Below are 12,662 nucleotides of genomic sequence, written 5' to 3'. Positions count from 1 at the left end.
TTTCATATTTACACAACAAGACGTCATCCTCAATGAAGAACGCGTCTTTTGACAGATGCACAGAACTCGGGAACTCGTTGCTCTCACCTTTCACACAAGCCTTGATCTGACTAATCCAAGCTTCAGACACCTGACTTTCAACCAATTCTCGCACACTCCAACCACAAAATCAACCACACTTTCATTCTCCGGGCATTTATTCTGGAATCCCCCGGACGGAGTTCCACCTGCATTTGACCCGCTACCGCCTCGGGCATTCTCATCCACCTGAGAGTGCTTGCGAGATTCCCGTTTCCTGCGCGTCGCGTTTACGTTTGTTTGACTGTCATTGTTCGGAACTGTCGGAACGTTGCTGGCACTATCGCCTGCAGTGACTGCGCCACCAACGTCACGAGGTTTCTTTTGTCGTTCTTCCTTGCGCCTTGCGGCACGAGTTGTTACTCTTATGATGTTCCTGGAGAGAGCATCAGCCACCCTATTACTTTTCCCTGGGATATGTTCAATCTTTATGATGTCAAACTCTAAAATTCGCTCGATCCATCGAGCTTGGCGATTTGTAATCTCGCTCTTATTCAACAGATATGTTAATGGTTGATGATCTGTGAAAATCTTTATTTTGTGTCCCAGCAAAAAATAACGGTGTCTCTCCAGCAACCATAAGACCGCCAAAGCCTCTCGATCGAAAGGTACTATAGTTTTTCTCTGCCCCTTTTAATGCTCGTGATGCAAAACAAACTGGTCTTTCATTACCTTCATCGTCAATCTGGGAGATTACTCCTCCTATCGCAATATCACTTGCGTCTGTGGTCACAAAAAAGGGGCGATCGAACCTCGGATAAGCCAAGAGTTCGTCGCTCATTAGTGCATCTTTTAATTTCTGAAAAGCTGCTTCCTCTTTCTCACCCCATTGGAAATCAGGTTGCTTCCTTAATGCGTCTAACGGTCTCGCTATCTGTCCGAAGTTCCTAATGAACTTCCGATAGTAACCCGCGAGTCCGAGGAAGCTGGCTACATCTTTCGCATGTTTTGGTCGTGGGAATTCTTTAATTGCTACAACTTTATCGGCACAAGGCTTAAGGCCTTCAGAAGTTACTAGGTGCCCCAAAAATTCTACTTCGGCCCGGAAAAACTTTCATTTGTCTAAATTTATTTTCATCCCATGACGTCTTAATGCTTCCAAAACTTGTATCAGGTTACCTTTATGCTCCTCTACAGTAGCACCAACTACAATGATATCTAAATATACAAAAACTCACAATGCTAATTATAGAGGCTAAAACGCGTATCATTACTCGTGAAAATGAGCTGTAAGATATTCAACCTGAAGGGAAGGAAATTATATTCATATAGCCGATTGCTATAAAGGCCGTTTTCTCTTTACTTTCATCATCAGGGCAAGCCTTGAGATCCAATGTGGCGAAAAACTTACTCTCCTTTACTTTAAGTAAAAGCACTCCGATCGAGGGCAATGGATAGGCATTATCCTTGGTAATGGCATTAGCTTCTGTATTATTACTTAACTAAAATTATCGTTATTTTATTTCATTTTATTTATTTTTTATTTGTTTACTCATTTATTCATTTATTTTTCCATTTTTTTTTATTATTATTTTTTTTTCTCTCTCTTTACCTAACCCGGGGCATTGACCAGTGATCTTAAATGGACTCGTATCATTAGTACTTGAAAAGAATAACAATCTGGTTTAACTACGAGAATCTCAGAGGTCAACACCCATGTAACTACTACTAATAACAATAAATTTAACATTACACACTATTGGTGGTGTTCTCAGACAACCACTGGCTATTGAGGAGAGGCTCTAGGGGGGGCGGGTTTGGTCTCCTACCCTCAAGGTGGAGGACTTGAAACCAACCAATAAAAATGAACAAAATAAAAATAAAAAAAAACATCAACAATTTCCAACAACATTAATGGCAAGCAATATCAGTGAATTGGTTACTACTCATTGACTCTAATAAGAACAATTCGTAATTAAATTACTCAAACTGCAATCACAGATAAATCACAAAAGGGTTCAGTTACCACAAATCTGATTAAAAAAAAAAAAGAAATCGACATATCACTAGTTGATTGTTTACGTTATTCCTGATAAAACAAAATTTCTCAGACAAATTACTTGAATAACTTAAAAATTCGAATCAAAAGGACATATTCTAATAACACAGAACAGACAATAAACTAATCACAAAGCCTTTTGATAATATAATATTTACAAAAAAAAACTTTAAACTACTGTGAATAAAACAAAACCAAAGAAACTTGTTTCATTGCGGTTGCCACATTTTTCATACCCATACTGTTTAAATTCTTCACAAAGACCCCCACTGACAATTATTCACGCTGGTCAGTAATTACTCTCCTCGTGTCCCTTGTGCCAAGGAAGGATCCCAGCTGACCCTCCTTCCTCTCTCCACGTCGCCGTCCCCTTCCTCTTGAGGGGAGGGGAGGAGTGTCTTGCTACACTCCCTTGCTGTCGTCAGCCGCCATCCGACGGCTGTCAGCTTTTCTTACTTCTAACAGACGAAGCTTACAGCTCACACTCCCCCATTCATCCTGAAGGTGAATACCGTCTCCTCAACGGCTAGAACCTAGAGGGCTAGGGGTAGGAGGAAAGTGCCCATCTCCTTCCGACCCATTCCCGCTCTTGAGGGGGGTGTGCTGTCCTGTAGGGGGAGGTCCCCTCCCTACTCCGACAGTCTCACTCTGCTACTCTTAGGGGGGGAGAACTGGTATCCCTCCCGCTGCCCAACAGGGTTGTTTCCCCTGTTCTCTTGGGCGCACACAGCTGACTCCAGGCACTCTTCTTTCCCTTTGGCGGGAAAGGACTTTTGGCGGGCGCTCAGTGCTGTCCGCATCTTTGCTCCGTTCTTTGTCATCGCCGATGGTCTGCGAAGGCACTGCTGATCACTGTGCTGACGATCACCTCCTTCCACTTGCTATCGTAACCAGCGTCTGGCTGGTTTTTTTATTTGGGGAGTGCAAATCTTCACTCCAATCATACGACACTCGTCCTTTCTGTCTTTCCCTCGCTTATACACTGCATACAGTTTTTCTAGTCTGTTGACCGTTTTATGCACAGCTCGTGTGTGCGTGTATTTGCCCGTTTCACGATTTCTCGCGCTCGGTATTGCAATATCGCACGCCGACTTTCTTCGCTATCTACCGCTCGTTACTTTGACATTTAGTTACGTGAAGGCAAGCTCGAATTGCTTAACGTATCACTTCAACGTCGGCCCTTTTGTGTTGTTGTTTCATGTGACCGCTCCGTCGTGTATTTTCCGATCATAAAGACACTGAACAATTTGTCACCGAATCCGCGCCTCGAAAGACCCACAGATCGCTATATTTACTGTTAATTAGCGCTTCGCAGCGAACCCCACACACCTGACACCAAAATTATGACCCCGACCTGGGTCGCGTGGGATTCTTAAGTTACTGTGGGTCATGCAGAAATCAAACGCTCAGTGATTAATTTAACACCGGTCTTATATTCTAATGAATTTACACAAGGGCCCGAGTGAAATGAACTTAATATCTATAGTACCGGCGGGATTGAGACCGAGCGGAAACCGGCAGAGGCACGAGGGGAAAGTGCGTCTTTCCCTTCTCTTGACCGACGCATAACTCCCTGACCCTCAAGGAGACGGCTTGGTTTCCTCTCTCCTCAATACCCCCCAGAAACCCCCGATATATTGCTTCTAGGCCATGATTGGGTCTGGCACCTGTCCTTAGGTCTATTGGCCAATGAGTGCCCCTATAAGGGACGCCATGCCCAACGGACTTTTTGGGGGATGTTGGGGGAGGTGACGCTTTCTTCATCTGAGAGAGAATGACCGTTAACGACCTCATGGCGTCTTGTAAGATGTTCCGATATTCTAGGGAAGTTGTTTATAAGCCCTCTAGAATGGCTTATATATATATATATATATATATATATATATATATATATATATATATACGTATATATGTATATATATATATATATATATATATATATATATATATATATATATATATATATATATATATATATATATATAGAAGGACAGGGTGACAAGGAGATAGCCGGGGTGACAAGGAGATATACATCAATAAAATGGAGTCTATTTTAAGGGACGAAGACAAGTTTCAGAAAATTGGTAAACCTGATTGTAAACATATATTTAAAGTTGAAGACGATATCAATAGATTTTTAAAAGAACTTAATACTAAGAATATAATAAGCAAAGATACTTATTAAGATCTATATTGTTCAGGTATATCGTTTGGAGTCTTTTACGGTCTGCCTAAAACACACAAAGAAGGAACCCCAATGAGACCAACACTGTCATCAATTCATGCTCCGAATTATAAACTAGCTAAATACCTAGTTCCTTTACTAGAACCGTTTACTTCTAATCAACATACCTTGAAAAACTCCGAAGAATTCAAATCATATGTTTTATGTCAAGACTCTGACTTATATATCACCACCAGTTACCATGTTGAATCCTTATTCACAAATGTCACAGTAGAAGAAACAATCGAGGTTATTTTAGATAAAATTTTTATTGAACCTAATGACACTTATTTTACTTATGATCGTTGCCTTTTTAAGAAATTGTTGCAGTTAGCAGTGCTGGACACTGCCTATATATATAATGATCATCTGTATAAACAGGTTGACGGAATGGCAATGGGATCACCTCTTGGTCCCACGTTTTCCAACATTTTCATGTGCTCCCTGGAGAAGGACATGTTGGAAAATTGCCCCCTTGGATTTTATCCTCTGGTGTATAAACGGTTTGTCGATGACACCTTTGCTCTTTTCAAATCAACTTTCCATGCTGATAAATTTCTCTCGTGCATCAATGAATTACATCCTAATATCAAGTTTACATTAGAGAGAGAGAAGAAAATGACCGATTACCATTTTTGGATGTTTTGGTGTTTCGAAGTGGTGATAGTTTTAACACTTCCGTTTTTAGAAAAAAGACTTTCTCCGGTTTGGGTTCGAACTTTTATAGTGCTTGTTTTTATAATTTTAAACTTGATTCAATTTTTACTGCTCCTTCGGGCTTACACTCTAACCTCCTTGGGATTCGTATCATGAAGAAATATTGTTCCTGTTTAAATATTTTTCCGATAACTGGTTTTCTCACATGTTTTCTTTAAACATTGCCAGAATTTTCTAAATAAGAAACTATCGGACTCCCCTTCCATAAGCACTGTTCCACGCAAGAAACTTTATGCCAGTATTCCATACATCCAAGATAACAAATTTAGAAGGAATCTCAAGTCTGCAATTGAAAAATACTTTAATATGTTGCAAGTTATTTTAATTCCAAAAAATCCCCTTTTAATAGGATCATTTTTCAAATTTGAAGACAGACTCTCCAATATTGCAATCTTCAGTCGTATATAACTATATTTGCCGACTAAACGATTGCTAGAAGTCAGAGCTGATTCACATAATGGTGTAAGTCATCGCACTGGCTGCAGAGTGTCCAATCCTGAATTTTCGAATATCAGAAATCATGCAAAAATTTGTAATACCTCCATCAATTATACTGACTCCTTTGTCTTGGGTCAAAAATCCCGTTTACACGAACTGCTTATTCTAGAGTCGTTATTTATTAAGCAGTTAGTGCCCAAGTTGAACTCCTCTATACAGTTGCATTTGGGTTGAATCGGGTTTCTTCACTGCTTCTCCCTTCGTTCCGAATCATTCAGTCTTCAACTTTTTAGTCCAGCAGGTGCTTTTTAAATTGCTTTGATTTTATGTATGTTTTTGTATATTTGTTGAGACTCTTAAAGTCAAAGTTATATTTCATGTATTTTTAATTTGTGTTGTTTCTTTATTAGCCTTGATGATGTAACTATGTGTTACGAAACGCGTCGGCAATAAATGTATATCACCTGATGACCGGCTATCTCCTTGTCACCCTGTCCTTCCATATGCTGTGGCCCGTTTCTTGCGACAACGTTATTTGCCATATATATATATATATATATATATATATATTCTATATATATATATATATATATTATCTATATATATATATACCATATATATATATATATATATATATGTATATATATATATATATATATATATAGTAATATGTATGTATATTGTATATATATATGTATAGATATATATATATAGTATATATATATATATATATATATATATATAATTATATATATATATATATATATATATATATATATGTATACATATATAATATATATATATATATGTATATGTATATATATATATATATATATAATATATTATATATATATATTATATATATATATAATATGATATATATATACATCTTATATATATATATACATATACATGTATATGTATAATATATATATATATATATTATTATATATATAATAATAATACATTATTACAATATTATAATATATATTATATAGACATATATAAATATATATATATATATATATATATATATATACTATATATATATATGTATAATATAGTATGTATATATATATATATATATTATATATATATATATCTATATATATATTGTATCTATATTTATTATATATATATAATTATATCGTATATATATGATATATAGAATAGCATATTATCTATATGGTATATTATATATGTATATATATATATATATCTATCTATATATATATATATAGATATGAATATGTATATATATGTATTATATATAATATATATATATTATATTCTCTATATATATATATATGTATATATATTATATAACATATATATATAATATATGTACAAATAATATTATATATATATAATATATATATATCTATATATATATAAGTAATTATATATGTATTATATATATCTATATATATATGTATATAATGTATATATAGTTCTATATATTAATCTATACTATTATAATATATATATTATACATATATATTATATATCTATATAATCTATATATAATATAATATAATACATGTCTATATATTATTTATAGATATATATATATAATATATATATAGATATAAAAAATATATATGACTAAATCAACGTTGTCGCAAGAAACGGGCCACAGCATATGGAAGGACAGGGTGACAAGGAGATAGCCGGTCATCAGGTGATATACATTTATTGCCGACGCGTTTCGTAACACATAGTTACATCATCAAGGCTAATAAAGAAACAACACAAATTAAAAATACATGAAATATAACTTTGACTTTAGAGTCTCAACAAATATATATATATATATATATATATATATATATATATATATATATATATATATATATATATATATATATATATATATATATATATATATATATATATATCTATATATATATATATATATATATATATATATACTATATATATATATATATATATATTATTATATACATATATACATGCTATATATATATATATATATATATATATATATATATACTATATATATTATAATATATATATATATCATAGTATATATGATACATATATATATAAAACAGATTAATATGAACATATATACAAAAGATATATAAATATTTATAATATATATATATATATATTATTATATGATATATGTATTAATATATATATATAGGATATTGTAATTATATGATTATAATATATATATATATATAGTTATAATATTATATTGATAGTATGTATATAGTATAGATATATATATATATGTATATATATAATATATACATAAGATATACACATATAGTTATATATAATATATAAAAGATATATATAGAGATTATATATATATATGTAAATTATAATATATATAATAACATATATATATAAATATAATAACATAAATTAATATAAATGATATATTGATATATATATGTATATTATATAATCATAAATATATAATAGATGTAGATATGTATATTATATGTTAAATTAATTATAATAATATATATTAATGGCTATAAATATAATATATGCATGTATATATTCTATATATGTATAATAATGTATATATATGTAATATTATACATATTCTATATATATATATATATATATATATATATATATATATTATAATATATATACTTAAAAAATCACAGTAGATGCACGTGACTTCATAAATAAGCAAATCCCACAGGAAAATGATAGTCAGAAATCCAAGCGCTTTCGTCTTTACTCAGACATTGTCAAGGAGTTAATGAAGTACAATTGGAGAGAAAGGTCTCAGGTACAAAACAAGATCAAGAATACCAGATGGTTAATTGTCAAAAGGGTAAAAATTAAAAGAGATAATCCAGGATTATCGGATATCACACGGTCACAAACCTAAACAGATTTGACCCTAACCGAAATTACAAAGTATCTTTACAGTCCAAAACATGTAAAAACTGAATATATTAATTTTGTTGTTTATATTTATCTACAACTTTTTTCATTATGAAAGCATCAAGTTTAAATAAATCAAGACTTAAATTTTGAACATTTCTATTATTTGACTTGATGAAACAAGATTCAATGATATTCCTTTTAACTGTGTCATTACATGAGATTAAGGCTCTTGCTTGACTCCAGTTAATAGGATGGTCTAAATCTCTCATATGTACAAATAATGCATTCGATATTTGCCCAGTTCTCACAGAATATTGATGCTGTTTGAGACGTTGTGAAAGAGATTTACAGTTCTGTCCGTAATAGATTTTATCACACTTTTTGCAAGGAATTTCATATATGCAGCCTGGAAGATCTTTAGGAGAATTTTTTATTATTAAATTCTTGACATTAATATTACTGAAAACAACATTTATGTTAAAAAGCCTTAAAATTCTAGGAATATCTAAAAACCTTTCATCATAGGGTAATTTTAGAATGTTATGCCACATCTACAAAAGTCCTTGGGTATTTAAGTTTCAATGCAATATCATAAATAGTTTTAATTTCAGCGTCAATAAACTGCGGGCTACAGACACGTAAAGCCCTTAGGAACATCCCAGAAAAAACAGAGAATTTAACATTTTGATGGTGATTGGAGTAGTAATGAACAAAAGAGGCAATGTTAGTTGATTTTCGAAAGACTGAATAGGTGAAATTTCTATCATTTCTATGGACAGTTACAGCAAGAAAATACAAATTACAATTTCTTTCTTCCTCTACAGTAAATTTTATAGAAGGGACTAAATTATTGAGATTATTAAGGAATTCCTGGAGATTTTCGTGAACTGGCCAAATACAGAAGATATCATCCACATATCTAAACCAAATAACTTTTTGGGGCAAAATTCTTGTTAAGAGTTTTGTCTCAAAAAATTCCATGTAAATATTGCTAAGGACAGGAGATAAGGGATTACCCATAGCCATGCCAAACTTTTGTACAAAAAATTCCCCATTGAAACAAAATTTACTATCTTTGATACATAACCTTATGAGACTAATGAGGTTTGCTACACTTAAGGGAATGTCATGGCGTTCTAATTCCTCCTCCAAATATTCAAGTAAGTCCTCTACAGGCACTTTTGTAAATAAAGAGACAACATCAAAACTAACCATATTAAAATCAAAATTCAAATTTAAACTATTCAATTTGTTTATAAAATCAACATTGTTTTTAACATTCTTGTTAGAAATGTTTCCTACCAAAGGAGTAAGAATTTTTACAAGCCATTTAGATAAATTATACGTAACTGAGACCACTGAACTAATGATTGGTCTGATAGGGTTATTGATTTTATATGTCTTGACTAAACCATACATATAAGGTAGGGAGGCGCATTGCGGTGTAAACTGTTTAATTAAATGGTCCAAGCCCTTCAAAATGGATTTAATTTGTTTATTAAAATGGGAGTTCACTGTCTGTGTAGGGTCAGACCTCAGTTTCGTATAAGTATCAGTATCATTTAGCAATGTCATTATTTTACTTATATAGTCACTTTTATTCATTATTACCACTGCATTAGATTTATCTGCTTTTGTCACTTTCACTGTTTCGTCTTCTTTAATTTTCTTAAAAGCCTGGAGAAATCTCATGGGTACATTAGGGGGAGAAGATTTACTCATAATGGCACATAATTTCATTGATTAAGTTGTGTATTTGTGATTGCAGATTTATTTTTAATGGAGAATATTACAAACAAATATTTGGTATGGCCATGGGTAACCCTTTATCACCTTTCCTTTCAAACTTATGTATGGAATTTTTGAAAGACAACACCTCCTGAATGTCACAATTATCCCCTTAAAATGGTACAGATATGTAGATGACATCTTAGTAGTCTTACCTTTTGGTATCGATGTAAATGATTTATTGTCTATATTGAATAATTTAGTGCCATCCATAAAATTCACTGTTGAAACTGAAAATAACAATGTCATCCCTTTCCTAAATGTATTAATACATAGAGAATCTTTCCAATGTAAATTCAGTATTTATAGAAAACCAACAAACAATTTAACATATGTACATTTTTATTCTGGTCACCATCTTGATATTAAAATTTCAATTTTTTCTTCTATGTTCTTACGTGCTTTGCGTATCACGAGTCCACAATATCTTGACCAAGAAATAGAATACATAAAAAAGATAGGAAACGATCTCTGCTACCCACCTCATATAATTAATTTATGTTATCAAAAAGCTCACAAAAAGTTTTATAGTGTTGCTAGTAATGAAAAAGAAACACCTAAAAATGTATTTAGCTTGCCTTACTTTCGTGGATTTGAAACCATAACATCAATATTTAAATCGTTTAATGTTATTGTAGTGTTCTCTCAAAACAATACCATTAAAGATATGCTAATTAAGAAAAGTCCCGTAACAAATAACAACATCATTTACAAAATTCCTTGTAAGGATTGCCCATCTTTTTACGTTGGTCAGTCAAGTAAAAATTTATATGTACGTATTAAGCAGCATATGTATTCAGTTAGAACAGCCCAGACTTCAAATGCACTGATTATCCATCTGAGCGAAAAATCTCATTGTATAAATTGGGGTGATACCTCTGTAATTGGGGCGATACCACTTGTCCCGTTCAAATGGTACAGATATGTAGATGACATCTTAATAGTCTTACCTTTTGGTATCGATGTAAATGATTAATTGTCTTCATTGAATAATTTAGTGCCATCCATAAAATTCACTGTTGAAACTGAAAATAACAATGTCATCCCTTTCCTAGATGTATTAATACATAGAGAATCTTTCCAATGTAAATTCAATATTTATAGAAAACCCACAAACAATTTAACATATGTACATTTTTATTCTGGCCACCATCTTAATATTAAAATTTCTATTTTTTCTTCTATGTTTTTACATGCTTCGCGTATCACGAGTCCACAATATCTTGACCAAGAAATAGAATACATATAAAAGATAGGAAACAATCTCTGCTACCCACCTCATATAATTGATTTATGTTATCAAAAAGCTCACAAAAAGTTTTATACTGTTACTAGTAATGAAAAAAAACTCTAAAAATGTACTTAGCTTGTCTTACTTTCGTGGATTTGAAACCATAAAATCAATATTTAAATCGTTTAATGTTAATGTAGTGTTCTCTTATAACAATACCATTAAATATATGCTAATTAAGAATAGTCCCATAACAAATGTCAACATCATTTACAAAATTCCTTGTAAGGATTGCCCACCTTTTTACGTTGGTCAGTCAAGTAAAAATTTATGTGTACGTATTAAGCAGCATATGTATTCAGTTAGAAAAGCCCAGACTTTGAATGCACTGATTATCCATCTGAGCGAAAAATCTCATTGTATAAATTGGGCGATACCTCTGTAATTGCTAGGTCTAATGATTATGTTTCAAGAATTTTACTGGAATCAGCAATTATACAAATCACTAATAAAAGCAATCTAAATCTTAGTCAGTGATTGTACCATTTGGACCCATATATTTGTAAAATGTTTATGAAGGACCTTAAAATAAATCTTCGACTAATTAATTAGTCCAACATGTATATAGTTATTATCTCTCTCTTCTCTCTCTCTCTCTCTCTCTCTCTCTCTTGCTCGCTATATTTACATCCTATTTTCGTCTTTTCACTAATTTTCTTTAACATTTTTGTAAATTTCATGGTACTAAGTCGGATTTGCCTACTTGTTTTTTTTAAATGTGTTGTTTTCTGGATGAATCATCTGTTGACCACGTGTGTGCTCCTCCAAGGTGTGGCTGCCCAAAAATCACTAATCTTGCCCTCAGGCGTTTCCTCGTATCTGTAGAGTGAAATCGACCTTATTGCTAATCTTGTAATGTCAGTTTGGATATTAAGCCTATTTTTACTATGTTTTTGCTTTGTATGATCAGTTGTGCCTAAGTAAAGGGTCGTGCTAGACCGAAAGTTCTTGGCTCTCTCGCCTTTCATTTTTTCCTCCGTGGCAAAAACCTATTTATATATATATATATATAATATATAATTTATATCGTGTATATAATACATATGTGTACATCTAAATATGTATGTATGTATGTAAAATAAAACCTTGTAATATCCCATCCCGAATGAAAGTCCAGAATTTCTGAGTTTAATGCACGAGAATGACCATGCATGCACAAAGGAGTGGCGTCTTCTCAAAAGCTGTTATCTTGTGAGACCCCACTGCGATCACGACTCACGAAAAGCGAAAAAATGTGATAGTAAAAG

This window comes from Macrobrachium nipponense, chromosome 12 (assembly GCF_015104395.2).
Source record: "Macrobrachium nipponense isolate FS-2020 chromosome 12, ASM1510439v2, whole genome shotgun sequence".
Lineage (NCBI taxonomy): Eukaryota > Metazoa > Arthropoda > Malacostraca > Decapoda > Palaemonidae > Macrobrachium > Macrobrachium nipponense.
The sequence above is the reverse complement of the archived record's forward strand: the minus strand, read 5'-3'. Positions refer to the sequence as shown.